The sequence below is a fragment of the Taudactylus pleione genome, unplaced genomic scaffold (assembly GCF_031769625.1).
Source record: "Taudactylus pleione unplaced genomic scaffold, aTauple2 ptg001240l, whole genome shotgun sequence".
NCBI classification, from domain to species: Eukaryota; Metazoa; Chordata; class Amphibia; order Anura; family Myobatrachidae; genus Taudactylus; species Taudactylus pleione.
Genome location: NW_028285640.1, coordinates 215674 through 242331, shown reverse-complemented (window position 1 = coordinate 242331; position 26658 = coordinate 215674). Strand labels below are relative to the sequence as shown.

Sequence of the window (26658 nt, the reverse complement as noted above, 5' to 3'; positions counted from 1 at the left end):
ATTACCTTGTGTCACAGCTCTCCTCACAGTGACTGAGGGAGGAGGTGCTGTGTGATCATGGCTGTGTGTAACACACTCTCTCCCCATTACCTTGTGTCACAGCTCTCCTCACAGTGACTGAGAGAGAAGGTGCTGTGTGATCATGGCTGTGTGTAATGCACTCTCTCCTCCTTACCTTGTGTCACAGCTCTCCTCACAGTGACTGAGGGAGGAGGTGCTGTGTGATCATGGCTGTGTGTAACACACTCTCTCCCCATTACCTTGTGTCACAGCTCTCCTCACAGTGACTGAGGGAGGAGATTAGTGATCATGGCTGTGTGTAACACACTCTCTCCCCCTTACCTTGTGTCACAGCTCTCCTCACAGTGACTGAGGGAGAAGGTGCTGTGTGATCATGGCTGTGTGTAACACACTCTCTCCCCATTACCTTGTGTCACAACTCTCCTCACAGTGACAGAGGGAGGAGGTGCTGTGTGATCATGGCTGTGTGTAGCACACTCTCTCCCCCTTACCTTGTGTCACAGCTCTCCTCACAGTGACTGAGGGAGGAGGTGCTGTGTGATCATGGCTGTGTGTAACACACTCTCTCCCCCTTACCTTGTGGCATAGCACTCCTCACAGTGACTGAGGGAGGAGATTAGTGATCATGGCTGTGTGTAACACACTCTCTCCCCCTTACCTTGTGTCTCAGCTCTCCTCACAGTGACTGAGGGAGGAGGTGCTGTGTGATCATGGCTGTGTGTAACGCACTCTCTCCTCCTTACCTTGTGTCTCAGCTCTCCTCACAGTGACTGAGGGAGGAGAATAGTGATTATGGCTGTGTGTAACACACTCTCTCCTCCTTACCTTGTGTCACAGCTCTCCTCACAGTGACAGAGGGAGGAGGTGCTGTGTGATCATGGCTGTGTGTAACGCACTCTCTCCTCCTTACCTTGTGTCACAGCTCTCCTCACAGTGTCTGAGGGAGGAGGTGCTGTGTGATCATGGCTGTGTGTAACACACTCTCTCCCCATTACCTTGTGCCACAGCTCTCCTCACAGTGACTGAGGGAGAAGGTGCTGTGTGATCATGGCTGTGTGTAACACACTCTCTCCTCCTTACCTTGTGTCACAGCTCTCCTCACAGTGTCTGAGGGAGGAGGTGCTGTGTGATCATGGCTGTGTGTAACACACTCTCTCCCCATTACCTTGTGCCACAGCTCTCCTCACAGTGACTGAGGGAGAAGGTGCTGTGTGATCATGGCTGTGTGTAACACACTCTCTCCCCCTTACCTTGTGTCACAGCTCTCCTCACAGTGACTGAGGGAGGAGGTGCTGTGTGATTATGGCTGTGTGTAACACACTCTCTCCTCCTTACCTTGTGTTACAGCTCTCCTCACCATGACTGAGGGAGGAGGTGCTGTGTGATCATGGCTGTGTGTAACGCACACTCTCTCCCCATTACCTTGTGTTACAGCTCTCCTCACAGTGACTGAGGGAGAAGGAGATTAGTGATCATGGCTGTGTGTAACACACTCTCTCCCCATTACCTTGTGTCACAGCTCTCCTCACAGTGACTGAGGGAGAAGGTGCTGTGTGATCATGGCTGTATGTAACACTCTCTCCCCCTTACCTTGTGTCACAGCTCTCCTCACAGTGACTGAGGGAGGAGGTGCTGTGTGACCATGGCTGTGTGTAACACACTCTCTCCCCCTTACCTTGTGTCACAGCTCTCCTCACAGTGACTGAGGGAGGAGAATAGTGATCATGGCTGTGTGTAACACACTCTCTCCCCCTTACCTTGTGTCACAGCTCTCCTCACAGTGACTGAGGGAGGAGGTGCTGTGTGATCATGGCTGTGTGTAACACACTCTCTCCCCATTACCTTGTGTCACAGCTCTCCTCACAGTGACTGAGGGAGAAGGTGCTGTGTGATCATGGCTGTGTGTAACACACTCTCTCCCCCTTACCTTGTGTCACAGCTCTCCTCACAGTGACTGAGGGAGGAGGTGCTGTGTGATTATGGCTCTGTGTAACACACTCTCTCCCCGTTACCTTGTGTCACAGCTCTCCTCACAGTGACTGAGGGAGGAGATTAGTGATCATGGCTGTGTGTAACACACTCTCTCCCCATTACCTTGTGTCACAGCTCTCCTCACAGTGACTGAGGGAGGAGAATAGTGTTCATGGCTTTGTGTAACACACTCTCTCCCCATTACCTTGTGTCACAGCTCTCCACACAGTGACTGAGGGAGGAGGTGCTGTGTGATCATGGCTGTGTGTAACACACTCTCTCCTCCTTACCTTGTGTTACAGCTCTTCTCACCATGACTGAGGGAGGAGGTGCTGTGTGATCATGGCTGTGTGTAACGCACACTCTCTCCCCATTACCTTGTGTTACAGCTCTCCTCACAGTGACTGAGGAAGGAGATTAGTGATCATGGCTGTGTGTAACACACTCTCTCCCCATTACCTTGTGTCACAGCTCTCCTCACAGTGACTGAGGGAGAAGGTGCTGTGTGATCATGGCTGTGTGTAACACACTCTCTCCCCCTTACCTTGTGTCACAGCTCTCCTCACAGTGACTGAGTGAGGAGGTGCTGTGTGATTATGGCTGTGTGTAACACACTCTCTCCCCGTTACCTTGTGTCACAGCTCTCCTCACAGTGACTGAGGGAGGAGAATAGTGTTCATGGCTTTGTGTAACACACTCTCTCCCCCTTACCTTGTGTCACAGCTGTCCTCACAGTGACTGAGGGAGGAGGTGCTGTGTGATTATGGCTGTGTGTAACACACTCTCTCCCCATTACCTTGTGTCACAGCTCTCCTCACAGTGACTGACGGAGAAGGTGCTGTGTGATCATGGCTGTGTGTAACACACTCTCTCCTCCTTACCTTGTGTCACAGCTCTCCTCACAGTGACTGAGGGAGAAGGTGCTGTGTGATCATGGCTGTGTGTAACACACTCTCTCCCCCTTAACTTGTTTCACAGCTCTCCTCACGGTGACTGAGTGAGGAGGTGCTGTGTGATTATGGCTGTGTGTAACACACTCTCTCCCCGTTACCTTGTGTCACAGCTCTCCTCACAGTGACTGAGGGAGGAGAATAGTGTTCATGGCTTTGTGTAACACACTCTCTCCCCCTTACCTTGTGTCACAGCTCTCCTCACAGTGACTGAGGGAGGAGGTGCTGTGTGATCATGGCTGTGTGTAACACACTCTCTCCCCATTACCTTGTGTCACAGCTCTCCTCACAGTGACTGAGGGAGAAGGTGCTGTGTGATCATGGCTGTGTGTAACACACTCTCTCCCCCTTACCTTGTGTCACAGCTCTCCTCACAGTGACTGAGGGAGGAGAATAGTGATTATGGCTGTGTGTAACACACTCTCTCCCCATTACCTTGTGTCACAGCTCTCCTCACAGTGACTGACGGAGAATGTGCTGTGTGATCATGGCTGTGTGTAACACACTCTCTCCTCCTTACCTTGTGTCACAGCTCTCCTCACAGTGACTGAGGGAGAAGGTGCTGTGTGATCATGGCTGTGTGGAACACACTCTCTCCCCCTTAACTTGTGTCACAGCTCTCCTCACGGTGACTGAGTGAGGAGGTGCTGTGTGATTATGGCTGTGTGTAACACACTCTCTCCCCGTTACCTTGTGTCACAGCTCTCCTCACAGTGACTGAGGGAGGAGATTAGTGATCATCGCTGTGTGTAACACACTCTCTCCCCATTACCTTGTGTCACAGCTCTCCTCACAGTGACTGAGGGAGAATAGTGTTCATGGCTTTGTGTAACACACTCTCTCCCCATTACCTTGTGTGACAGCTCTCCTCACAGTGACTGAGGGAGAAGGTGCTGTGTGATCATGGCTGTGTGTAACACACTCTCTCTTCCTTACCTTGTGTCACAGCTCTCCTCACAGTGACTGAGGGAGAAGGTGCTGTATGATCATGGCTGTGTGTAACGCACTCTCTCCTCCTTACCTTGTGTCTCAGCTCTCCTCACAGTGACTGAGGGAGGAGGTGCTGTGTGATCATGGCTGTGTGTAACACACTCTCTCCTCCTTACCTTGTGTCACAGCTCTCCTCACAGTGACTGAGGGAGGAGGTGCTGTGTGATCATGGCTGTGTGTAACGCACTCTCTCCTCCTTACCTTGTGTTACAGCTCTCCTCACCATGACTGAGGGAGGAGGTGCTGTGTGATCATGGCTGTGTGTAACGCACACTCTATCCCCATTACCTTGTGTCACAGCTCTCCTCACAGTGACTGAGGAAGGAGATTAGTGATCATGGCTGTGTGTAACACACTCTCTCCCCATTACCTTGTGTCACAGCTCTCCTCACAGTGACTGAGGGAGAAGGTGCTGTGTGATCATGGCTGTGTGTAACACACTCTCTCCCCGTTACCTAGTGTCACAGCTCTCCTCACAGTGACTGAGGGAGGAGATTAGTGATCATGGCTGTGTGAAACACACTCTCTCCCCATTACCTTGTGTCACAGCTCTCCTCACAGTGACTGAGGGAGGAGAATAGTGTTCTTGGCTTTGTGTAACACACTCTCTCCCCATTACCTTGTGTCACAGCTCTCCTCACAGTGACTGAGGGAGAAGGTGCTGTGTGATCATGGCTGTGTGTAACACACTCTCTCCCCGTTACCTTGTGTCACAGCTCTCCTCACAGTGACTGAGGGAGGAGGTGCTGTGTGATCATGGCTGTGTGTAACACACTCTCTCCTCCTTACCTTGTGTCACAGCTCTCTTCACAGTGACTGAGGGAGGAGGTGCAGTGTGATCATGGCTGTGTATAACGCACGCTCTCCTCCTTACCTTGTGTTACAGCTCTCCTCACCATGACTGAGGGAGAAGGTGCTGTGTGATCATGGCTGTGTGTAACACACTCTCTCCCCGTTACCTAGTGTCACAGCTCTCCTCACAGTGACTGAGGGAGGAGATTAGTGATCATGGCTGTGTGAAACACACTCTCTCCCCATTACCTTGTGTCACAGCTCTCCTCACAGTGACTGAGGGAGGAGAATAGTGTTCTTGGCTTTGTGTAACACACTCTCTCCCCATTACCTTGTGTCACAGCTCTCCTCACAGTGACTGAGGGAGAAGGTGCTGTGTGATCATGGCTGTGTGTAACACACTCTCTCCCCGTTACCTTGTGTCACAGCTCTCCTCACAGTGACTGAGGGAGGATATTAGTGATCATGGCTGTGCGTAACACACTCTCTCCCCATTACCTTGTGTCACAGCTCTCCTCACAGTGACTGAGGGAGGAGATTAGTGAGCATGGCTGTGTGTAACACACTCTCTCCCCATTACTTTGTGTCACAGCTCTCCACACAGTGACTGAGGGAGGAGGTGCTGTGTGATCATGGCTGTGTGTAACGCACTCTCTCCTCCTTACCTTGTGTCACAGCTCTCCTCACAGTGACTGAGGGAGGAGGTGCTGTGTGATCATGGCTGTGTGTAACACACTCTCTCCTCCTTACCTTGTGTCACAGCTCTCCTCACAGTGACTGAGGGAGGTGCTGTGTGATCATGGCTGTGTGTAACACACTCTCTCCCCCTTACCTTGTGTCACAGCTTTCCTCACAGTGACTGAGGGAGAAGGTGCTGTGTGATCTTGGCTGTGTGTAACGCACTCTCTCCTCCTTACCTTGTGTCACAGCTCTCCTCACAGTGACTGAGGGAGGAGGTGCTGTGTGATCATGGCTGTGTGTAACGCACTCTCTCCTCCTTACCTTGTGTCACAGCTCTCCTCACAGTGACTGAGGGAGAAGGTGCTGTGTGATCATGGCTGTGTGTAACACACACTCTCCTCCTTACCTTGTGTTACAGCTCTCCTCACAGTGACTGAGGGAGGAGGTGCTGTGTGATCATGGCTGTGTGTAACACACTCTCTCCCCCTTACCTTGTGTCACAGCTCTCCTCACAGTGACTGAGGGAGGAGGTGCTGTGTGATCATGGCTGTGTGTAACACACTCTCTCCTCCTTACCTTGTGTCACAGCTCTCCTCACAGTGACTGAGGGAGGAGGTGCTGTGTGATCATGGCTGTGTGTAACACACTCTCTCCTCCTTACCTTGTTTCACATCTCTCCTCACAGTGACTGAGGGAGAAGGTGCTGTGTGATCATGGCTGTGTGTAACACACTCTCTCCCCGTTACCTTGTGTCACAGCTCTCCTCACAGTGACTGAGGGAGGAGATTAGTGATCATGGCTGTGTGTAACACACTCTCTCCCCATTACCTTGTGTCACAGCTCTCCTCACAGTGACTGAGGGAGGAGAATAGTGTTCATGGCTTTGTGTAACACACTCTCTCCCCATTACCTTGTGTCACAGCTCTCCTCACAGTGACTGAGGGAGAAGGTGCTGTGTGATCATGGCTGTGTGTAACACACTCTCTCCCCGTTACCTTGTGTCACAGCTCTCCTCACAGTGACTGAGGGAGGATATTAGTGATCATGGCTGTGTGTAACACACTCTCTCCCCATTACCTTCTGTCACAGCTCTCCTCACAGTGACTGAGGGAGGAGATTAGTGAGCATGGCTGTGTGTAACACACTCTCTCCCCATTACCTTGTGTCACAGCTCTCCACACAGTGACTGAGGGAGGAGGTGCTGTGTGATCATGGCTGTGTGTAACGCACTCTCTCCTCCTTACCTTGTGTCACAGCTCTCCTCACAGTGACTGAGGGAAGAGGTGCTGTGTGATCATGGCTGTGTGTAACACACTCTCTCCTCCTTACCTTGTGTCACAGCTCTCCTCACAGTGACTGAGGGAGAAGGTGCTGTGTGATCATGGCTGTGTGTAACACACTCTCTCCCCGTTACCTTGTGTCACAGCTCTCCTCACAGTGACTGAGGGAGGATATTAGTGATCTTGGCTGTGTGTAACACACCCTCTCCCCATTACCTTGTGTCACAGCTCTCCTCACAGTGACTGAGGGAGGAGATTAGTGAGCATGGCTGTGTGTAACACACTCTCTCCCCATTACCTTGTGTCACAGCTCTCCACACAGTGACTGAGGGAGGAGGTGCTGTGTGATCATGGCTGTGTGTAACGCACTCTCTCCTCCTTACCTTGTGTCACAGCTCTCCTCACAGTGACTGAGGGAGGAGGTGCTGTGTGATCATGGCTGTGTGTAACACACTCTCTCCCCAATACCTTGTGTCACAGCTCTCCTCACAGTGACTGAGGGAGAAGGTGCTGTGTGATTATGGCTGTGTGTAACACACTCTCTCCCCGTTACCTTGTGTCACAGCTCTCCTCACAGTGACTGAGGGAGGAGATTAGTGATCATGGCTGTGTGTAACACACTCTCTCCCCATTACCTTGTGTCACAGCTCTCCTCACAGTGACTGAGGGAGGAGAATAGTGTTCATGGCTTTGTGTAACACACTCTCTCCCCAATACCTTGTGTCACAGCTCTCCACACAGTAACTGAGGGAGGAGGTGCTGTGTGATTATGGCTGTGTGTAACACACTCTCTCCCCGTTACCTTGTGTTACAGCTCTCCTCACCATGACTGAGGGAGGAGGTGCTGTGTGATCATGGCTGTGTGTAACGCACACTCTCTCCCCATTACCTTGTTTTACAGCTCTCCTCACAGTGACTGAGGAAGGAGATAAGTGATCATGGCTGTGTGTAACACACTCTCTCCCCATTACCTTGTGTCACAGCTCTCCTCACAGTGACTGAGGGAGAAGGTGCTGTGTGATCATGGCTGTGTGTAACACACTCTCTCCCCCTTACCTTGTGTCACAGCTCTCCTCACAGTGACTGAGGGAGGAGGTGCTGTGTGATCATGGCTGTGTGTAACACACTCTCTCCCCCTTACCTTGTGTCACAGCTCTCCTCCCAGTGACTGAGGGAGGAGAATAGTGATCATGGCTGTGTGTAACACACTCTCTCCCCCTTACCTTGTGTCACAGCTCTCCTCACAGTGACTGAGGGAGGAGGTGCTGTGTGATCATGGCTGTGTGTAACACACTCTCTCCCCATTACCTTGTGTCACAGCTCTCCTCACAGTGACTGAGGGAGATGGTGCTGTGTGATCATGGCTGTGTGTAACACACTCTCTCCCCCTTACCTTGTGTCACAGCTCTCCTCACAGTGACTGAGTGAGGAGGTGCTGTGTGATTATGGCTGTGTGTAACACACTCTCTCCCCGTTACCTTGTGTTACAGCTCTCCTCACCATGACTGAGGGAGGAGGTGCTGTGTGATCATGGCTGTGTGTAACACACACTCTCTCCCCATTACCTTGTGTTACAGCTCTCCTCACAGTGACTGAGGAAGGCGATAAGTGATCATGGCTGTGTGTAACACACTCTCTCCCCATTACCTTGTGTCACAGCTCTCCTCACAGTGACTGAGGGAGAAGGTGCTGTGTGATCATGGCTGTGTGTAACACACTCTCTCCCCCTTACCTTGTGTCACAGCTCTCCTCACAGTGACTGAGGGAGGAGAATAGTAATCATGGCTGTGTGTAACACACTCTCTCCCCCTTACCTTGTCACAGCTCTCCTCACAGTGACTGCGGGAGGAGGTGCTGTGTGATCATGGCTGTGTGTAACACACTCTCTCCCCATTACCTTGTGTCACAGCTCTCCTCACAGTGACTGAGGGAGAAGGTGCTGTGTGATCATGGCTGTGTGTAACACACTCTCTCCCCCTTACCTTGTGTCACAGCTCTCCTCACAGTGACTGAGTGAGGAGGTGCTGTGTGATTATGGCTGTGTGTAACACACTCTCTCCCCGTTACCTTGTGTCACAGCTCTCCTCACAGTGACTGAGGGAGGAGAATAGTGTTCATGGCTTTGTGTAACACACTCTCTCCCCCTTACCTTGTGTAACAGCTCTCCTCACAGTGACTGAGGGAGGAGGTGCTGTGTGATCATGGCTGTGTGTAACACACTCTCTCCCCATTACCTTGTGTCACAGCTCTCCACACAGTGACTGAGGGAGGAGGTGCTGTGTGATCATGGCTGTGTGTAACGCACTCTCTCCTCCTTACCTTGTGTCACAGCTCTCCTCACAGTGACTGAGGGAGAAGGTGCTGTGTGATCATGGCTGTGTGTAACACACTCTCTCCCCCTTACCTTGTGTCACAGCTCTCCTCACAGTGACTGAGGGAGGAGAATAGTGATTATGGCTGTGTGTAACACACTCTCTCCCCATTACCTTGTGTCACAGCTCTCCTCACAGTGACTGAGGGAGAAGGTGCTGTGTGATCATGGCTGTGTGTAACACACTCTCTCCCCCTTAACTTGTGTCACAGCTCTCCTCACGGTGACTGAGTGAGGAGGTGCTGTGTGATTATGGCTGTGTGTAACACACTCTCTCCCCGTTACCTTGTGTCACAGCTCTCCTCACAGTGACTGAGGGAGATTAGTGATCATCGCTGTGTGTAACACACTCTCTCCCCATTACCTTGTGTCACAGCTCTCCTCACAGTGACTGAGGGAGAATAGTGTTCATGGCTTTGTGTAACACACTCTCTCCCCATTACCTTGTGTCACAGCTCTCCTCACAGTGACTGAGGGAGACGGTGCTGTGTGATCATGGCTGTGTGTAACACACTCTCTCTTCCTTACCTTGTGTCTCAGCTCTCCTCACAGTGACTGAGGGAGGAGGTGCTGTGTGATCATGGCTGTGTGTAACACACTCTCTCCTCCTTACCTTGTGTCACAGCTCTCCTCACAGTGACTGAGGGAGGAGGTGCTGTGTGATCATGGCTGTGTGTAACGCACTCTCTCCTCCTTACCTTGTGTTACAGCTCTCCTCACCATGACTGAGGGAGGAGGTGCTGTGTGATCATGGCTGTGTGTAACGCACACTCTCTCCCCATTACCTTGTGTCACAGCTCTCCTCACAGTGACTGAGGAAGGAGATTAGTGATCATGGCTGTGTGTAACACACTCTCTCCCCATTACCTTGTGTCACAGCTCTCCTCACAGTGACTGAGGGAGAAGGTGCTGTGTGATCATGGCTGTGTGTAACACACTCTCTCCCCGTTACCTTGTGTCACAGCTCTCCTCACAGTGACTGAGTGAGGAGGTGCTGTGTGATTATGGCTGTGTGTAACACACTCTCTCCCCGTTACCTTGTGTCACAGCTCTCCTCACAGTGACTGAGGGAGGAGGTGCTGTGTGATCATGGCTGTGTGTAACACACTCTCTCCTCCTTACCTTGTGTCACAGCTCTCTTCACAGTGACTGAGGGAGGAGGTGCAGTGTAATCATGGCTGTGTATAACGCACGCTCTCCTCACCATGACTGAGGGAGAAGGTGCTGTGTGATCATGGCTGTGTGTAACACACTCTCTCCCCGTTACCTAGTGTCACAGCTCTCCTCACAGTGACTGAGGGAGGAGATTAGTGATCATGGCTGTGTGAAACACACTCTCTCCCCATTACCTTGTGTCACAGCTCTCCTCACAGTGACTGAGGGAGGAGAATAGTGTTCATGGCTTTGTGTAACACACTCTCTCCCCATTACCTTGTGTCACAGCTCTCCTCACAGTGACTGAGGGAGAAGGTGCTGTGTGATCATGGCTGTGTGTAACACACTCTCTCCCCGTTACCTTGTGTCACAGCTCTCCTCACAGTGACTGAGGGAGGATATTAGTGATCATGGCTGTGTGTAACACACTCTCTCCCCATTACCTTGTGTCACAGCTCTCCTCACAGTGACTGAGGGAGGAGATTAGTGAGCATGGCTGTGTGTAACACACTCTCTCCCCATTACTTTGTGTCACAGCTCTCCACACAGTGACTGAGGGAGGAGGTGCTGTGTGATCATGGCTGTGTGTAACGCACTCTCTCCTCCTTACCTTGTGTCACAGCTCTCCTCACAGTGACTGAGGGAGGAGGTGCTGTGTGATCATGGCTGTGTGTAACACACTCTCTCCTCCTTACCTTGTGTCACAGCTCTCCTCACAGTGACTGAGGGAGGTGCTGTGTGATCATGGCTGTGTGTAACACACTCTCTCCCCCTTACCTTGTGTCACAGCTTTCCTTACAGTGACTGAGGGAGAAGGTGCTGTGTGATCATGGCTGTGTGTAACGCACTCTCTCCTCCTTACCTTGTGTCACAGCTCTCCTCACAGTGACTGAGGGAGGAGGTGTTGTGTGATCATGGCTGTGTGTAACGCACTCTCTCCTCCTTACCTTGTGTCACAGCTCTCCTCACAGTGACTGAGGGAGAAGGTGCTGTGTGATCATGGCTGTGTGTAACACACACTCTCCTCCTTACCTTGTGTTACAGCTCTCCTCACAGTGACTGAGGGAGGAGGTGCTGTGTGATCATGGCTGTGTGTAACACACTCTCTCCCCCTTACCTTGTGTCACAGCTCTCCTCACAGTGACTGAGGGAGGAGGTGCTGTGTGATCATGGCTGTGTGTAACACACTCTCTCCTCCTTACCTTGTGTCACAGCTCTCCTCACAGTGACTGAGGGAGGAGGTGCTGTGTGATCATGGCTGTGTGTAACACACTCTCTCCTCCTTACCTTGTGTCACAGCTCTCCTCACAGTGACTGAGGGAGAAGGTGCTGTGTGATCATGGCTGTGTGTAACACACTCTCTCCCCGTTACCTTGTGTCACAGCTCTCCTCACAGTGACTGAGGGAGGAGATTAGTGATCATGGCTGTGTGTAACACACTCTCTCCCCATTACCTTGTGTCACAGCTCTCCTCACAGTGACTGAGGGAGGAGAATAGTGTTCATGGCTTTGTGTAACACACTCTCTCCCCATTACCTTGTGTCACAGCTCTCCTCACAGTGACTGAGGGAGAAGGTGCTGTGTGATCATGGCTGTGTGTAACACACTCTCTCCCCGTTACCTTGTGTCACAGCTCTCCTCACAGTGACTGAGGGAGGATATTAGTGATCATGGCTGTGTGTAACACACTCTCTCCCCATTACCTTCTGTCACAGCTCTCCTCACAGTGACTGAGGGAGGAGATTAGTGAGCATGGCTGTGTGTAACACACTCTCTCCCCATTACCTTGTGTCACAGCTCTCCACACAGTGACTGAGGGAGGAGGTGCTGTGTGATCATGGCTGTGTGTAACGCACTCTCTCCTCCTTACCTTGTGTCACAGCTCTCCTCACAGTGACTGAGGGAGGAGGTGCTGTGTGATCATGGCTGTGTGTAACACACTCTCTCCTCCTTACCTTGTGTCACAGCTCTCCTCACAGTGACTGAGGGAGAGAAGGTGCTGTGTGATCATGGCTGTGTGTAACACACTCTCTCCCCGTTACCTTGTGTCACAGCTCTCCTCACAGTGACTGAGGGAGGATATTAGTGATCATGGCTGTGTGTAACACACTCTCTCCCCATTACCTTGTGTCACAGCTCTCCTCACAGTGACTGAGGGAGGAGATTAGTGAGCATGGCTGTGTGTAACACACTCTCTCCCCATTACCTTGTGTCACAGCTCTCCACACAGTGACTGAGGGAGGAGGTGCTGTGTGATCATGGCTGTGTGTAACGCACTCTCTCCTCCTTACCTTGTGTCACAGCTCTCCTCACAGTGACTGAGGGAGGAGGTGCTGTGTGATCATGGCTGTGTGTAACACACTCTCTCCTCCTTACCTTCTGTCACAGCTCTCCTCACAGTGACTGAGGGAGAAGGTGCTGTGTGATCATGGCTGTGTGTAACACACTCTCTCCCCCTTACCTTGTGTCACAGCTTTCCTCACAGTGACTGAGGGAGAAGGTGCTGTGTGATCATGGCTGTGTGTAACGCACTCTCTCCTCCTTACCTTGTGTCACAGCTCTCCTCACAGTGACTGAGGGAGGAGGTGCTGTGTGATCATGGCTGTGTGTAACGCACTCTCTCCTCCTTACCTTGTGTCACAGCTCTCCTCACAGTGACTGAGGGAGAAGGTGCTGTGTGATCATGGCTGTGTGTAACACACACTCTCCTCCTTACCTTGTGTCACAGCTCTCCTCACAGTGACTGAGGGAGGAGGTGCTGTGTGATCATGGCTGTGTGTAACACACTCTCTCCCCCTTACCTTGTGTCACAGCTCTCCTCACAGTGACTGAGGGAGGAGGTGCTGTGTGATCATGGCTGTGTGTAACACACTCTCTCCCCATTACCTTGTGTCACAGCTCTCCTCACAGTGACTGAGGGAGATGGTGCTGTGTGATCATGGCTGTGTGTAACACACTCTCTCCCCCTTACCTTGTGTCACAGCTCTCCTCACAGTGACTGAGTGAGGAGGTGCTGTGTGATTATGGCTGTGTGTAACACACTCTCTCCCCGTTACCTTGTTACAGCTCTCCTCACCATGACTGAGGGAGGAGGTGCTGTGTGATCATGGCTGTGTGTAACGCACACTCTCTCCCCATTACCTTGTGTTACAGCTCTCCTCACAGTGACTGAGGAAGGCGATAAGTGATCATGGCTGTGTGTAACACACTCTCTCCCCATTACCTTGTGTCACAGCTCTCCTCACAGTGACTGAGGGAGAAGGTGCTGTGTGATCATGGCTGTGTGTAACACACTCTCTCCCCCTTACCTTGTGTTACAGCTCTCCTCACAGTGACTGAGGGAGGAGAATAGTGATCATGGCTGTGTGTTAACACACTCTCTCCCCCTTACCTTGTCACAGCTCTCCTCACAGTGACTGAGGGAGGAGGTGCTGTGTGATCATGGCTGTGTGTAACACACTCTCTCCCCATTACCTTGTGTCACAGCTCTCCTCACAGTGACTGAGGGAGAAGGTGCTGTGTGATCATGGCTGTGTGTAACACACTCTCTCCCCCTTACCTTGTGTCACAGCTCTCCTCACAGTGACTGAGTGAGGAGGTGCTGTGTGATTATGGCTGTGTGTAACACACTCTCTCCCCGTTACCTTGTGTCACAGCTCTCCTCACAGTGACTGAGGGAGGAGAATAGTGTTCATGGCTTTGTGTAACACACTCTCTCCCCCTTACCTTGTGTAACAGCTCTCCTCACAGTGACTGAGGGAGGAGGTGCTGTGTGATCATGGCTGTGTGTAACACACTCTCTCCCATTACCTTGTGTCACAGCTCTCCACACAGTGACTGAGGGAGGAGGTGCTGTGTGATCATGGCTGTGTGTAACGCACTCTCTCCTCCTTACCTTGTGTCACAGCTCTCCTCACAGTGACTGAGGGAGAAGGTGCTGTGTGATCATGGCTGTGTGTAACACACTCTCTCCCCCTTACCTTGTGTCACAGCTCTCCTCACAGTGACTGAGGGAGGAGAATAGTGATTATGGCTGTGTGTAACACACTCTCTCCCCATTACCTTGTGTCACAGCTCTCCTCACAGTGACTGAGGGAGAAGGTGCTGTGTGATCATGGCTGTGTGTAACACACTCTCTCCCCCTTACCTTGTGTCACAGCTCTCCTCACAGTGACTGAGGGAGGAGAATAGTGATTATGGCTGTGTGTAACACACTCTCTCCCCATTACCTTGTGTCACAGCTCTCCTCACAGTGACTGAGGGAGAAGGTGCTGTGTGATCATGGCTGTGTGTAACACACTCTCTCCCCCTTAACTTGTGTCACAGCTCTCCTCACGGTGACTGAGTGAGGAGGTGCTGTGTGATTATGGCTGTGTGTAACACACTCTCTCCCCGTTACCTTGTGTCACAGCTCTCCTCACAGTGACTGAGGGAGATTAGTGATCATCGCTGTGTGTAACACACTCTCTCCCCATTACCTTGTGTCACAGCTCTCCTCACAGTGACTGAGGGAGAATAGTGTTCATGGCTTTGTGTAACACACTCTCTCCCCATTACCTTGTGTCACAGCTCTCCTCACAGTGACTGAGGGAGACGGTGCTGTGTGATCATGGCTGTGTGTAACACACTCTCTCTTCCTTACCTTGTGTCACAGCTCTCCTCACAGTGACTGAGGGAGAAGGTGCTGTGTGATCATGGCTGTGTGTAACGCACTCTCTCCTCCTTACCTTGTGTCTCAGCTCTCCTCACAGTGACTGAGGGAGGAGGTGCTGTGTGATCATGGCTGTGTGTAACACACTCTCTCCTCCTTACCTTGTGTCACAGCTCTCCTCACAGTGACTGAGGGAGGAGGTGCTGTGTGATCATGGCTGTGTGTAACGCACTCTCTCCTCCTTACCTTGTGTTACAGCTCTCCTCACCATGACTGAGGGAGGAGGTGCTGTGTGATCATGGCTGTGTGTAACGCACACTCTCTCCCCATTACCTTGTGTCACAGCTCTCCTCACAGTGACTGAGGAAGGAGATTAGTGATCATGGCTGTGTGTAACACACTCTCTCCCCATTACCTTGTGTCACAGCTCTCCTCACAGTGACTGAGGGAGAAGGTGCTGTGTGATCATGGCTGTGTGTAACACACTCTCTCCCCGTTACCTTGTGTCACAGCTCTCCTCACAGTGACTGAGTGAGGAGGTGCTGTGTGATTATGGCTGTGTGTAACACACTCTCTCCCCGTTACCTTGTGTCACAGCTCTCCTCACAGTGACTGAGGGAGGAGGTGCTGTGTGATCATGGCTGTGTGTAACACACTCTCTCCTCCTTACCTTGTGTCACAGCTCTCTTCACAGTGACTGAGGGAGGAGGTGCAGTGTGATCATGGCTGTGTATAACGCACGCTCTCCTCACCATGACTGAGGGAGAAGGTGCTGTGTGATCATGGCTGTGTGTAACACACTCTCTCCCCGTTACCTAGTGTCACAGCTCTCCTCACAGTGACTGAGGGAGGAGATTAGTGATCATGGCTGTGTGAAACACACTCTCTCCCCATTACCTTGTGTCACAGCTCTCCTCACAGTGACTGAGGGAGGAGAATAGTGTTCATGGCTTTGTGTAACACACTCTCTCCCCATTACCTTGTGTCACAGCTCTCCTCACAGTGACTGAGGGAGAAGGTGCTGTGTGATCATGGCTGTGTGTAACATACTCTCTCCCTGTTACCTTGTGTCACAGCTCTCCTCACAGTGACTGAGGGAGGAGATTAGTGAGCATGGCTGTGTGTAACACACTCTCTCCCCATTACTTTGTGTCACAGCTCTCCACACAGTGACTGAGGGAGGAGGTGCTGTGTGATCATGGCTGTGTGTAACGCACTCTCTCCTCCTTACCTTGTGTCACAGCTCTCCTCACAGTGACTGAGGGAGGAGGTGCTGTGTGATCATGGCTGTGTGTAACACACTCTCTCCTCCTTACCTTGTGTCACAGCTCTCCTCACAGTGACTGAGGGAGGTGCTGTGTGATCATGGCTGTGTGTAACACACTCTCTCCCCCTTACCTTGTGTCACAGCTTTCCTTACAGTGACTGAGGGAGAAGGTGCTGTGTGATCATGGCTGTGTGTAACGCACTCTCTCCTCCTTACCTTGTGTCACAGCTCTCCTCACAGTGACTGAGGGAGGAGGTGCTGTGTGATCATGGCTGTGTGTAACGCACTCTCTCCTCCTTACCTTGTGTCACAGCTCTCCTCACAGTGACTGAGGGAGAAGGTGCTGTGTGATCATGGCTGTGTGTAACACACACTCTCCTCCTTACCTTGTGTTACAGCTCTCCTCACAGTGACTGAGGGAGGAGGTGCTGTGTGATCATGGCTGTGTGTAACACACTCTCTCCCCCTTACCTTGTGTCACAGCTCTCCTCACAGTGACTGAGGGAGGAGGTGCTGTGTGATCATGGCTGTGTGTAACACACTCTCTCCTCCTTACCTTGTGTCACAGCTCTCCTCACAGTGACTGAGGGAGGAGGTGCTGTGTGATCATGGCTGTGTGTAACACACTCTCTCCTCCTTACCTTGTGTCACAGCTCTCCTCACAGTGACTGAGGGAGAAGGTGCTGTGTGATCATGGCTGTGTGTAACACACTCTCTCCCCGTTACCTTGTGTCACAGCTCTCCTCACAGTGACTGAGGGAGGAGATTAGTGATCATGGCTGTGTGTAACACACTCTCTCCCCATTACCTTGTGTCACAGTGACTGAGGGAGGAGAATAGTGTTCATGGCTTTGTGTAACACACTCTCTCCCCATTACCTTGTGTCACAGCTCTCCTCACAGTGACTGAGGGAGAAGGTGCTGTGTGATCATGGCTGTGTGTAACACACTCTCTCCCCATTACCTTCTGTCACAGCTCTCCTCACAGTGACTGAGGGAGGAGATTAGTGAGCATGGCTGTGTGTAACACACTCTCTCCCCATTACCTTGTGTCACAGCTCTCCACACAGTGACTGAGGGAGGAGGTGCTGTGTGATCATGGCTGTGTGTAACGCACTCTCTCCTCCTTACCTTGTGTCACAGCTCTCCTCACAGTGACTGAGGGAGGAGGTGCTGTGTGATCATGGCTGTGTGTAACACACTCTCTCCTCCTTACCTTGTGTCACAGCTCTCCTCACAGTGACTGAGGGAGAAGGTGCTGTGTGATCATGGCTGTGTGTAACACACTCTCTCCCCGTTACCTTGTGTCACAGCTCTCCTCACAGTGACTGAGGGAGGATATTAGTGATCATGGCTGTGTGTAACACACTCTCTCCCCATTACCTTGTGTCACAGCTCTCCTCACAGTGACTGAGGGAGGAGATTAGTGAGCATGGCTGTGTGTAACACACTCTCTCCCCCTTACCTTGTGTCACAGCTTTCCTCACAGTGACTGAGGGAGAAGGTGCTGTGTGATCATGGCTGTGTGTAACGCACTCTCTCCTCCTTACCTTGTGTCACAGCTCTCCTCACAGTGACTGAGGGAGGAGGTGCTGTGTGATCATGGCTGTGTGTAACGCACTCTCTCCTCCTTACCTTGTGTCACAGCTCTCCTCACAGTGACTGAGGGAGAAGGTGCTGTGTGATCATGGCTGTGTGTAACACACACTCTCCTCCTTACCTTGTGTCACAGCTCTCCTCACAGTGACTGAGGGAGGAGGTGCTGTGTGATCATGGCTGTGTGTAACACACTCTCTCCCCCTTACCTTGTGTCACAGCTCTCCTCACAGTGACTGAGGGAGGAGGTGCTGTGTGATCATGGCTGTGTGTAACACACTCTCTCCTCCTTACCTTGTGTCACAGCTCTCCTCACAGTGACTGAGGGAGGAGGTGCTGTGTGATCATGGCTGTGTGTAACACACTCTCTCCCCGTTACCTTGTGTCACAGCTCTCCTCACAGTGACTGAGGGAGGAGATTAGTGATCATGGCTGTGTGTAACACACTCTCTCCCCATTACCTTGTGTCCCAGCTCTCCTCACAGTGACTGAGGGAGAAGGTGCTGTGTGATCATGGCTGTGTGTAACACACTCTCTCCCCATTACCTTGTGTCACAGCTCTCCTCACAGTGACTGAGGGAGGAGGTGCTGTGTGATCATGGCTGTGTGTAACACACTCTCTCCCCATTACCTTGTGTCACAGCTCTCCTCACAGTGACTGAGAGAGAAGGTGCTGTGTGATCATGGCTGTGTGTAATGCACTCTCTCCTCCTTACCTTGTGTCACAGCTCTCCTCACAGTGACTGAGGGAGGAGGTGCTGTGTGATCATGGCTGTGTGTAACACACTCTCTCCCCATTACCTTGTGTCACAGCTCTCCTCACAGTGACTGAGGGAGGAGATTAGTGATCATGGCTGTGTGTAACACACTCTCTCCCCCTTACCTTGTGTCACAGCTCTCCTCACAGTGACTGAGGGAGAAGGTGCTGTGTGATCATGGCTGTGTGTAACACACTCTCTCCCCATTACCTTGTGTCACAACTCTCCTCACAGTGACAGAGGGAGGAGGTGCTGTGTGATCATGGCTGTGTGTAGCACACTCTCTCCCCCTTACCTTGTGTCTCAGCTCTCCTCACAGTGACTGAGGGAGGAGGTGCTGTGTGATCATGGCTGTGTGTAACGCACTCTCTCCTCCTTACCTTGTGTCTCAGCTCTCCTCACAGTGACTGAGGGAGGAGAATAGTGATTATGGCTGTGTGTAACACACTCTCTCCTCCTTACCTTGTGTCACAGCTCTCCTCACAGTGACAGAGGGAGGAGGTGCTGTGTGATCATGGCTGTGTGTAACGCACTCTCTCCTCCTTACCTTGTGTCACAGCTCTCCTCACAGTGTCTGAGGGAGGAGGTGCTGTGTGATCATGGCTGTGTGTAACACACTCTCTCCCCATTACCTTGTGCCACAGCTCTCCTCACAGTGACTGAGGGAGAAGGTGCTGTGTGATCATGGCTGTGTGTAACACACTCTCTCCTCCTTACCTTGTGTCACAGCTCTCCTCACAGTGTCTGAGGGAGGAGGTGCTGTGTGATCATGGCTGTGTGTAACACACTCTCTCCCCATTACCTTGTGCCACAGCTCTCCTCACAGTGACTGAGGGAGAAGGTGCTGTGTGATCATGGCTGTGTGTAACACACTCTCTCCCCCTTACCTTGTGTCACAGCTCTCCTCACAGTGACTGAGGGAGGAGGTGCTGTGTGATTATGGCTGTGTGTAACACACTCTCTCCTCCTTACCTTGTGTTACAGCTCTCCTCACCATGACTGAGGGAGGAGGTGCTGTGTGATCATGGCTGTGTGTAACGCACACTCTCTCCCCATTACCTTGTGTTACAGCTCTCCTCACAGTGACTGAGGGAGAAGGAGATTAGTGATCATGGCTGTGTGTAACACACTCTCTCCCCATTACCTTGTGTCACAGCTCTCCTCACAGTGACTGAGGGAGAAGGTGCTGTGTGATCATGGCTGTATGTAACACTCTCTCCCCCTTACCTTGTGTCACAGCTCTCCTCACAGTGACTGAGGGAGGAGGTGCTGTGTGACCATGGCTGTGTGTAACACACTCTCTCCCCCTTACCTTGTGTCACAGCTCTCCTCACAGTGACTGAGGGAGGAGAATAGTGATCATGGCTGTGTGTAACACACTCTCTCCCCCTTACCTTGTGTCACAGCTCTCCTCACAGTGACTGAGGGAGGAGGTGCTGTGTGATCATGGCTGTGTGTAACACACTCTCTCCCCATTACCTTGTGTCACAGCTCTCCTCACAGTGACTGAGGGAGAAGGTGCTGTGTGATCATGGCTGTGTGTAACACACTCTCTCCCCCTTACCTTGTGTCACAGCTCTCCTCACAGTGACTGAGTGAGGAGGTGCTGTGTGATTATGGCTCTGTGTAACACACTCTCTCCCCGTTACCTTGTGTCACAGCTCTCCTCACAGTGACTGAGGGAGGAGATTAGTGATCATGGCTGTGTGTAACACACTCTCTCCCCATTACCTTGTGTCACAGCTCTCCTCACAGTGACTGAGGGAGGAGAATAGTGTTCATGGCTTTGTGTAACACACTCTCTCCCCATTACCTTGTGTCACAGCTCTCCACACAGTGACTGAGGGAGGAGGTGCTGTGTGATCATGGCTGTGTGTAACACACTCTCTCCTCCTTACCTTGTGTTACAGCTCTTCTCACCATGACTGAGGGAGGAGGTGCTGTGTGATCATGGCTGTGTGTAACGCACACTCTCTCCCCATTACCTTGTGTTACAGCTCTCCTCACAGTGACTGAGGAAGGAGATTAGTGATCATGGCTGTGTGTAACACACTCTCTCCCCATTACCTTGTGTCACAGCTCTCCTCACAGTGACTGAGGGAGAAGGTGCTGTGTGATCATGGCTGTGTGTAACACACTCTCTCCCCCTTACCTTGTGTCACAGCTCTCCTCACAGTGACTGAGTGAGGAGGTGCTGTGTGATTATGGCTGTGTGTAACACACTCTCTCCCCGTTACCTTGTGTCACAGCTCTCCTCACAGTGACTGAGGGAGGAGAATAGTGTTCATGGCTTTGTGTAACACACTCTCTCCCCCTTACCTTGTGTCACAGCTCTCCTCACAGTGACTGAGGGAGGAGGTGCTGTGTGATTATGGCTGTGTGTAACACACTCTCTCCCCATTACCTTGTGTCACAGCTCTCCTCACAGTGACTGACGGAGAAGGTGCTGTGTGATCATGGCTGTGTGTAACACACTCTCTCCTCCTTACCTTGTGTCACAGCTCTCCTCACAGTGACTGAGGGAGAAGGTGCTGTGTGATCATGGCTGTGTGTAACACACTCTCTCCCCCTTAACTTGTTTCACAGCTCTCCTCACGGTGACTGAGTGAGGAGGTGCTGTGTGATTATGGCTGTGTGTAACACACTCTCTCCCCGTTACCTTGTGTCACAGCTCTCCTCACAGTGACTGAGGGAGGAGAATAGTGTTCATGGCTTTGTGTAACACACTCTCTCCCCCTTACCTTGTGTCACAGCTCTCCTCACAGTGACTGAGGGAGGAGGTGCTGTGTGATCATGGCTGTGTGTAACACACTCTCTCCCCATTACCTTGTGTCACAGCTCTCCTCACAGTGACTGAGGGAGAAGGTGCTGTGTGATCATGGCTGTGTGTAACACACTCTCTCCCCCTTACCTTGTGTCACAGCTCTCCTCACAGTGACTGAGGGAGGAGAATAGTGATTATGGCTGTGTGTAACACACTCTCTCCCCATTACCTTGTGTCACAGCTCTCCTCACAGTGACTGACGGAGAATGTGCTGTGTGATCATGGCTGTGTGTAACACACTCTCTCCTCCTTACCTTGTGTCACAGCTCTCCTCACAGTGACTGAGGGAGAAGGTGCTGTGTGATCATGGCTGTGTGGAACACACTCTCTCCCCCTTAACTTGTGTCACAGCTCTCCTCACGGTGACTGAGTGAGGAGGTGCTGTGTGATTATGGCTGTGTGTAACACACTCTCTCCCCGTTACCTTGTGTCACAGCTCTCCTCACAGTGACTGAGGGAGGAGATTAGTGATCATCGCTGTGTGTAACACACTCTCTCCCCATTACCTTGTGTCACAGCTCTCCTCACAGTGACTGAGGGAGAATAGTGTTCATGGCTTTGTGTAACACACTCTCTCTCCATTACCTTGTGTGACAGCTCTCCTCACAGTGACTGAGGGAGAAGGTGCTGTGTGATCATGGCTGTGTGTAACACACTCTCTCTTCCTTACCTTGTGTCACAGCTCTCCTCACAGTGACTGAGGGAGAAGGTGCTGTATGATCATGGCTGTGTGTAACGCACTCTCTCCTCCTTACCTTGTGTCTCAGCTCTCCTCACAGTGACTGAGGGAGGAGGTGCTGTGTGATCATGGCTGTGTGTAACACACTCTCTCCTCCTTACCTTGTGTCACAGCTCTCCTCACAGTGACTGAGGGAGGAGGTGCTGTGTGATCATGGCTGTGTGTAACGCACTCTCTCCTCCTTACCTTGTGTTACAGCTCTCCTCACCATGACTGAGGGAGGAGGTGCTGTGTGATCATGACTGTGTGTAACGCACACTCTCTCCCCATTACCTTGTGTCACAGCTCTCCTCACAGTGACTGAGGAAGGAGATTAGTGATCATGGCTGTGTGTAACACACTCTCTCCCCATTACCTTGTGTCACAGCTCTCCTCACAGTGACTGAGGGAGAAGGTGCTGTGTGATCATGGCTGTGTGTAACACACTCTCTCCCCGTTACCTAGTGTCACAGCTCTCCTCACAGTGACTGAGGGAGGAGATTAGTGATCATGGCTGTGTGAAACACACTCTCTCCCCATTACCTTGTGTCACAGCTCTCCTCACAGTGACTGAGGGAGGAGAATAGTGTTCTTGGCTTTGTGTAACACACTCTCTCCCCATTACCTTGTGTCACAGCTCTCCTCACAGTGACTGAGGGAGAAGGTGCTGTGTGATCATGGCTGTGTGTAACACACTCTCTCCCCGTTACCTTGTGTCACAGCTCTCCTCACAGTGACTGAGGGAGGAGGTGCTGTGTGATCATGGCTGTGTGTAACACACTCTCTCCTCCTTACCTTGTGTCACAGCTCTCTTCACAGTGACTGAGGGAGGAGGTGCAGTGTGATCATGGCTGTGTATAACGCACGCTCTCCTCCTTACCTTGTGTTACAGCTCTCCTCACCATGACTGAGGGAGAAGGTGCTGTGTGATCATGGCTGTGTGTAACACACTCTCTCCCCGTTACCTAGTGTCACAGCTCTCCTCACAGTGACTGAGGGAGGAGATTAGTGATCATGGCTGTGTGAAACACACTCTCTCCCCATTACCTTGTGTCACAGCTCTCCTCACAGTGACTGAGGGAGGAGAATAGTGTTCTTGGCTTTGTGTAACACACTCTCTCCCCATTACCTTGTGTCACAGCTCTCCTCACAGTGACTGAGGGAGAAGGTGCTGTGTGATCATGGCTGTGTGTAACACACTCTCTCCCCGTTACCTTGTGTCACAGCTCTCCTCACAGTGACTGAGGGAGGATATTAGTGATCATGGCTGTGCGTAACACACTCTCTCCCCATTACCTTGTGTCACAGCTCTCCTCACAGTGACTGAGGGAGGAGATTAGTGAGCATGGCTGTGTGTAACACACTCTCTCCCCATTACTTTGTGTCACAGCTCTCCACACAGTGACTGAGGGAGGAGGTGCTGTGTGATCATGGCTGTGTGTAACGCACTCTCTCCTCCTTACCTTGTGTCACAGCTCTCCTCACAGTGACTGAGGGAGGAGGTGCTGTGTGATCATGGCTGTGTGTAACACACTCTCTCCTCCTTACCTTGTGTCACAGCTCTCCTCACAGTGACTGAGGGAGGTGCTGTGTGATCATGGCTGTGTGTAACACACTCTCTCCCCCTTACCTTGTGTCACAGCTTTCCTCACAGTGACTGAGGGAGAAGGTGCTGTGTGATCTTGGCTGTGTGTAACGCACTCTCTCCTCCTTACCTTGTGTCACAGCTCTCCTCACAGTGACTGAGGGAGGAGGTGCTGTGTGATCATGGCTGTGTGTAACGCACTCTCTCCTCCTTACCTTGTGTCACAGCTCTCCTCACAGTGACTGAGGGAGAAGGTGCTGTGTGATCATGGCTGTGTGTAACACACACTCTCCTCCTTACCTTGTGTTACAGCTCTCCTCACAGTGACTGAGGGAGGAGGTGCTGTGTGATCATGGCTGTGTGTAACACACTCTCTCCCCCTTACCTTGTGTCACAGCTCTCCTCACAGTGACTGAGGGAGGAGGTGCTGTGTGATCATGGCTGTGTGTAACACACTCTCTCCTCCTTACCTTGTGTCACAGCTCTCCTCACAGTGACTGAGGGAGGAGGTGCTGTGTGATCATGGCTGTGTGTAACACACTCTCTCCTCCTTACCTTGTGTCACATCTCTCCTCACAGTGACTGAGGGAGAAGGTGCTGTGTGATCATGGCTGTGTGTAACACACTCTCTCCCCGTTACCTTGTGTCACAGCTCTCCTCACAGTGACTGAGGGAGGAGATTAGTGATCATGGCTGTGTGTAACACACTCTCTCCCCATTACCTTGTGTCACAGCTCTCCTCACAGTGACTGAGGGAGGAGAATAGTGTTCATGGCTTTGTGTAACACACTCTCTCCCCATTACCTTGTGTCACAGCTCTCCTCACAGTGACTGAGGGAGAAGGTGCTGTGTGATCATGGCTGTGTGTAACACACTCTCTCCCCGTTACCTTGTGTCACAGCTCTCCTCACAGTGACTGAGGGAGGATATTAGTGATCATGGCTGTGTGTAACACACTCTCTCCCCATTACCTTCTGTCACAGCTCTCCTCACAGTGACTGAGGGAGGAGATTAGTGAGCATGGCTGTGTGTAACACACTCTCTCCCCATTACCTTGTGTCACAGCTCTCCACACAGTGACTGAGGGAGGAGGTGCTGTGTGATCATGGCTGTGTGTAACGCACTCTCTCCTCCTTACCTTGTGTCACAGCTCTCCTCACAGTGACTGAGGGAAGAGGTGCTGTGTGATCATGGCTGTGTGTAACACACTCTCTCCTCCTTACCTTGTGTCACAGCTCTCCTCACAGTGACTGAGGGAGAAGGTGCTGTGTGATCATGGCTGTGTGTAACACACTCTCTCCCCGTTACCTTGTGTCACAGCTCTCCTCACAGTGACTGAGGGAGGATATTAGTGATCTTGGCTGTGTGTAACACACCCTCTCCCCATTACCTTGTGTCACAGCTCTCCTCACAGTGACTGAGGGAGGAGATTAGTGAGCATGGCTGTGTGTAACACACTCTCTCCCCATTACCTTGTGTCACAGCTCTCCACACAGTGACTGAGGGAGGAGGTGCTGTGTGATCATGGCTGTGTGTAACGCACTCTCTCCTCCTTACCTTGTGTCACAGCTCTCCTCACAGTGACTGAGGGAGGAGGTGCTGTGTGATCATGGCTGTGTGTAACACACTCTCTCCCCAATACCTTGTGTCACAGCTCTCCTCACAGTGACTGAGGGAGAAGGTGCTGTGTGATTATGGCTGTGTGTAACACACTCTCTCCCCGTTACCTTGTGTCACAGCTCTCCTCACAGTGACTGAGGGAGGAGATTAGTGATCATGGCTGTGTGTAACACACTCTCTCCCCATTACCTTGTGTCACAGCTCTCCTCACAGTGACTGAGGGAGGAGAATAGTGTTCATGGCTTTGTGTAACACACTCTCTCCCCAATACCTTGTGTCACAGCTCTCCACACAGTAACTGAGGGAGGAGGTGCTGTGTGATTATGGCTGTGTGTAACACACTCTCTCCCCGTTACCTTGTGTTACAGCTCTCCTCACCATGACTGAGGGAGGAGGTGCTGTGTGATCATGGCTGTGTGTAACGCACACTCTCTCCCCATTACCTTGTTTTACAGCTCTCCTCACAGTGACTGAGGAAGGAGATAAGTGATCATGGCTGTGTGTAACACACTCTCTCCCCATTACCTTGTGTCACAGCTCTCCTCACAGTGACTGAGGGAGAAGGTGCTGTGTGATCATGGCTGTGTGTAACACACTCTCTCCCCCTTACCTTGTGTCACAGCTCTCCTCACAGTGACTGAGGGAGGAGGTGCTGTGTGATCATGGCTGTGTGTAACACACTCTCTCCCCCTTACCTTGTGTCACAGCTCTCCTCCCAGTGACTGAGGGAGGAGAATAGTGATCATGGCTGTGTGTAACACACTCTCTCCCCCTTACCTTGTGTCACAGCTCTCCTCACAGTGACTGAGGGAGGAGGTGCTGTGTGATCATGGCTGTGTGTAACACACTCTCTCCCCATTACCTTGTGTCACAGCTCTCCTCACAGTGACTGAGGGAGATGGTGCTGTGTGATCATGGCTGTGTGTAACACACTCTCTCCCCCTTACCTTGTGTCACAGCTCTCCTCACAGTGACTGAGTGAGGAGGTGCTGTGTGATTATGGCTGTGTGTAACACACTCTCTCCCCGTTACCTTGTGTTACAGCTCTCCTCACCATGACTGAGGGAGGAGGTGCTGTGTGATCATGGCTGTGTGTAACGCACACTCTCTCCCCATTACCTTGTGTTACAGCTCTCCTCACAGTGACTGAGGAAGGCGATAAGTGATCATGGCTGTGTGTAACACACTCTCTCCCCATTACCTTGTGTCACAGCTCTCCTCACAGTGACTGAGGGAGAAGGTGCTGTGTGATCATGGCTGTGTGTAACACACTCTCTCCCCCTTACCTTGTGTCACAGCTCTCCTCACAGTGACTGAGGGAGGAGAATAGTGATCATGGCTGTGTGTAACACACTCTCTCCCCCTTACCTTGTCACAGCTCTCCTCACAGTGACTGCGGGAGGAGGTGCTGTGTGATCATGGCTGTGTG

The 26658-nt window shown here is 51.8% G+C and overlaps 1 protein-coding gene across 7 annotated transcripts in view; it reads left to right on the top strand.

Moving 5' to 3' along the window:
• Positions 1–26658, top strand: part of NRBP2 (nuclear receptor binding protein 2) — a 220245-nt gene that overhangs the window by 108952 nt on the left and 84635 nt on the right. The gene's annotated exons all lie outside the window — the stretch shown is intronic.